Below are 5,711 nucleotides of genomic sequence, written 5' to 3'. Positions count from 1 at the left end.
ATTTTGAAAGCAAATATGTTTTTGTCAACCACTGATCATTTAAAAAATATTTATATAAACCTGTTACATATTTTAGCCAATTGAAATTCACAAAGTATCATGATTAAGCTATTATGTACATTCATTTTAAATTGTTTTTGAACACTGGGAAAATAAAAATTGTGGAAGGTGAAGAATGAGAAAAAAATGGCGTAGTTAATAAAGGCTCTGTTCATCCCTCTGGTGACCAAATCAAAGTTGTGACAGTAATAAGGAGCAGCAGCAAGGAAAAATCTCCTGAGATCTAGAGGAACAAGTCATACAACTACGGAGAAATCCAGGAAAGCACTCTGCAACAGCAGAAGGTAAGACGAGGTGAGGACATGGGGCTGCCCGGTCCCGAGCAGCTGAGTGAAACTGGCTTCGGCATTGGCAGCAGCAGACGCCTCTTAAAGGGGCCACAACCATGACCGGATTTTCCCGGTAATGGAACTGCTCACTCTGAACACCAGTGTCCATTGGGCTGCGCACAGAGGGCACGAGGGACTTACAGGGAGACATTGTCAGAATGAGGGCCGAGGAGAGATTCGCTCGCTACAGAAGTGCCGGCAGTATCCATTGTTCCCTGTTGAGCCCTCCGCACACCAGTGCACTGGACACAGCGCCACCATAGCTGTGACGTCATCAAACTGGATAACAAAGGTCACTCCGCCCAGAGGGTTCCCTGGAGCCCCACCTACCCTAACTCATGGCTCCACCCAAGCCACATCTAGGTATATCCTCAGCGAGTCAGGTGCTCCTTGCTGAGACTCACACTGGTGGAAGCAGCTGGCCTCGGTTTCTGGTGTGGCCTTTTGAGGCAACTATAAGCACAGCATCTGTTGATTGCTTGCTGAATCTTAACAGGTGGCCCCAAAGGGGTAGAGGCTTGGGTTAAATTTGGCCTGCAGCTAAACCCCTTGCAGGACTGTGCCACTGGACACCTACTTCACAAATCCACACTAATGAGACCAGGAGACTTAGGAGCTTTGCCTAGTACATAGAAACAGACACGGAAAGGCAGCCAAAATGGGAAGACGAAGCAGAAAGCATATGAGAGAACAGAACAGAGATCCAGATATAATGGAGTCAAGTAATCTAACAGATGCAGAGTTCAAAACACTAGTTATAAAGAGGCTCAATGAACTTTTGGGAAGTGTAGAGAACTCCAACAAAGACATAAAAATGGAAATGGAAATTATAAAAGGGAACCAGTCTGATATGGAGAATATATTATCCGAGATGAGAAGTATATTAAATGGAATAAACAAAGGAATAAACAGATTGAATAAAGAAAACGATTAAATGCCCTATCTAGAGGATGGGAAAGCCAAGGACACTCAATTAGAATGGCAAGAAAAAAAATGCCAAGACCATAAAAATTTAAGAAGGATATGGGACACTATTAAGGCTCCAAATATTTGTCTGATAAGTGAAACAGAAGAAAATCAAGATGCTGAACAGCTGCTTGAAGAAATAATGATGGAAAACTTCCCTAACCTGGTGAAGGAAATGGACATAAAACCCCAGGAAGTTCAGAGAATTCCAAAAATCAGGAATCCAAAGAGGCCCACACCAACACACATCATAATTAATACGCCAAAGCTTAAATACAAAGAGAGAATATTAAAAGCAGCAAGAGAAAAACAAATACTTTTAAGAGAACACCCATAAGACTGGCAGCTGATTTCTCAAAAGAAACAATGCAGGACAGAAGGGTTTGGCAAAAAATATTCGACAGGATGAAGACCCAGGATCTACAAGCAAGAATAATTTATCCAGCAAAGCTATCATTTAGAGTTGAAGGACAGATAAAGAGCTTCCCAAACAAAAATAAGCTAAAGGAATTTGTCACTACTAAACGAGTATTACAAGATATGTTGGATGGGCTTCTTTAAGAAGAAAAGACATGTATCGAAAACAGGAATAAAGAATGGTAATAGCTACGTTCCTATCAATAAGTACCTTAAATGGAAAAGAATTAAGTGCTCCAACCAAAAGACAGAGTAGCTGAAAGGATAAGAAAACAAGACCCCTACATATAAGAAGGAAGGGGATGGAAAAAGATATTGCTTTCATGGACCTAGAAGGTATTTAAGTCAGACAGAGAAAGATAAACTATATGATTTTACTTATATGCAGAATTTAAGGAATAAAAAGAACAAACTAATCAAAAACAGACTCGCAAATATAGTGGATAATTTGGTGATAAATAGAGGGGTGGGCAGTTTGGAGGACTGGGAGAATGGGGTGAAAGGTTAAAGAAGTACAAATTAGTAGCTGATGGATAGTCATGGGGATGGGGAGCACGGCATAGGAAATGCAATTAGCATTAATACATTGGGTAAGTGGAGGGTCAGGGAGGGAGTGAGCAATTGGTGGGATCATTTTTACTAACTATATAGATGTCTAACCAATGTACTATATACTTGAAACAAATTTTAAATATTAAAAAATAAAAATTTAAAAAGAAAGCTATGGAAGACATTCTATCTTTTCAGGTGGTGCATGCAGAGATGCACTAAATCCAATATTCATGGCCACTATAATGATGGTTTGTGGGGGCAGAAGTCAAAATATCTTGATCAGTTTTTCCAAAACTGATTGTTAGCCATATATATTCTCAGGGACTTTAACAAGTACTTTTCAAAGAAGGTAGGGTTGTTGTATGGCTCTCAACAGGAAATTCTTGGTCCAGTGACTATATGCTTTCAGTGGCAAATATTTTCAATGCATAAATTAGTATACATGACAATTATAATGTTATTTATGGAATAAGTGGGATAAGATATTTTAAAATGAAATTGATTCCAAAAATATTCAAGATTTATATATGCATCTTTCTTGTTTGATAGCAATTTAATAGAATGAATAGAATATTTCACCTGAATTAATTAACCTCATTTTAATTAAGATAGAATTCTATGGTAGCAAACAAATCTTACATATATCAATACATTACATTCTCCATCATAAAAGGTTCAAGTAATAGATAAAATTAAAAATCCTCTTATTACCCAATCCCAGACTTCTCCTAGGAGTAACTACTGTTACCAACTTAAAGTGTACCCTTCTAGAACTATTTTGATGCATGTACATATAAATATTTGTATGAATGGAAAAATATGGTTTTATTTGAGGTGTTCAAAGTCTTTTCTTAAAAAAAAAAAAAGTCGCATAATGTAAACTTTTTTCTACATATAAAAATATACACTGATACTTATGCCAGGCCACAGGACAATAGAGATTATTTCCACAATGTGTACATCAGTAGTGCTGCCTCGTCTGATACGTGTAAACGTTAACCTTGATAGTCTTTCTTAATCCCAGGCAAAAGCAGTTTCAAAGAAGGAAAGGAGCCTAGTACACATAGCTTCCTTTCACCAGGTTTAGGGAACAGTGTCCTCTGGTGGCCAGTGAGAGATTTCTCTAGCGAAGGCGACCGGCTGGCATTCTTCATCAGAAATCATTAACTTATTCTAGTTACGTCGAGTGGTAGGTTCGGGATGAGCTCCTACCTTTTTCAGGCGGACTCACCACAGGACCTCCAACAGCGCGACCGACCCAAGGGCCCTTCCAGGTCGCACCATCTTGTCAGCCTGAGCTGCGCCCCAGAGACCAGCCCAGGACCTCTTGCCCGTCCCGCCTGCTTTTGCCCCGCGGGCCCCCGCCCCTCCCTTGTCTCTCCTCTTCCGCCTGCCTTGCCCTACTCCTCCCAGCCTTGGCCTGCCCTGCGGCGACCTGTCCCGTAGACCTAACTCTCCGTCTGGCAGGCTCCAGGCCTCGTCTCTTTGGCTCGAATCAAAGCCCCGAATATCCCGGAGCCATGTGGCGGGCGGCTCCGGCCACGCTCCGAACCCCTGGGATATCCTTTCGGCTTCGGAGGTCTCTGTCCACATCGTCCCATTTTTCCCAAAAGGCCGCGACCTTGACCATCACGCCCAAGACTGGGCTGGCCGATGAGCTCCTGGATATTAAAGTGGAAGGCTTAGGCCCCAGGGAGCGGGTGACTGCGGGCATCGGCTGTTAGCTTCCACTCGCTGGCCGAATATCAGGCGGACCGCCGCGGGGGACTGGATCTGGCCAGGGACCAGGCTCTGGGAAGCGACTTCACGAGTGTGGAGCCAATGGGGCTCCCGTGGCGCCTCACGCCAGCCGGCTCGGAGGATCACTGCCTCAGCCAGATGCTGAGGGGCATGATGAAAACCCTTCTCAAAGTGGAGGTGACCGTCCACCGAGCTCCCCAGCAGCGGGCTGTGCCGCTGGGTCCGGCGCTGGCCTGCGCTCAGGTGCCGCGCTGGTTCTCCAGGCCCGAGCTGCGCCGCTATTGGCTGCAAACCCGCCGCCTGCGGGGCGTCTTCCTGCTGCCCCCAGGTGCATGGGGCCTTTCCCTCAGAGGGCCTTGCAGTGGCTTTAGGGAATAATAGAGTTATAAAAACTGGATTGCTTTGCTAGCTTAATTTGTCATCTGAAAACAAAGCGAGCACCTTAATTCTTTTATTTTGTCGCCTAAGTGGCGATATTCATTCCCCTAAACGATGACTGGGATTTAAATTTGATCTGCTTGGTACCTCTCTTCTCCCACCTGCCCACCTTCCAAATTCCTAGTGCTGCAGACACTATTCCTTGTGAAGCATACACCTTTCGGGTTTGCTGTACAAAGTATAAAATTGCTGTAAATTTTCTAGCGTTAAATACTTTTGGCCTATCTCTAGTAGGCAGAGCTTTGTGTTAATTTTTTTCCATTATTATTTCTTGTAACAATGATGAGAACAGTGGTTACAAATCTCTTTCATTTTTATCTGTTCAAGCTCCAAAGTGACTGAAATCCTATTATATTGTTAATTCTTTTATACCGACTTTCTATTAGGATAAAGATGATATTTTTGTTGTTATCCAACATCTCTAATACCTTGGAGACCTTCACCATGATGATCAAAACTGTTTCATTGCTCATTTCATAGATCTAAGAACAACTTTTTTATATATAAATGAGGAAACTGGGGCCTAAAGAGTTTTAACCAAACCACACAGCTAGGTTAGGTGATGCTAAAATCGGGGTGTAGTAAAACTTTCTGAGCTCCAAACTCTGACCTTCATAAGCACAAGCTGAGTGAGTGAAACAATGAGTGAAATAATTAGTTTTTTTTTAATTTTTAAAAGCCCAGTCTGGTTTGCCCAGTATGGTTTACCTGCTACTCTCAGCTTCAGGATCTTTAGGAACAAGTAAGAATCCTCCAAATGAGAGATTTTGGGGGAAGGGTGATTAAAAACAACAACGAGAAGAAGATCCTAGCAGATTTACACACTGGGAATTAAATTACTTAATTAAAACATCTTAATGAATCCTCAGTCATCTTAACGTGGTAATCAGATTAGTATTTTGAAGCCTGTGGTTGGAAAACTATTATCAGAATAATTTGAGGGTCTGTACGTTAAGTCTTTTTCATGGCTTGCATTAGGCTTTCTGAAACTAATCTTGAATGCAGAAATGCTGGAGATTTATCTAATTTTAAAAAGAACATCAAGGTATGCAGAGATATTTGCATGTTAAGAAAATCACCTTGTAAAAATCACTGCCTTAATATGTACACCCTAGCTTTCACTTTGATAACTAGATGTGGCCTAACTTGTTTCTAGATTTGAAAATTTAGAAATGGCATCTGGAATTGGAATTTTAGATCTCTTAATTT

Source organism: Pteropus vampyrus, unplaced genomic scaffold (assembly GCF_000151845.1).
Source record: "Pteropus vampyrus isolate Shadow unplaced genomic scaffold, Pvam_2.0 Scaffold177, whole genome shotgun sequence".
NCBI lineage: Eukaryota > Metazoa > Chordata > Mammalia > Chiroptera > Pteropodidae > Pteropus > Pteropus vampyrus.
Note: the sequence above shows the minus strand (reverse complement) of the source record.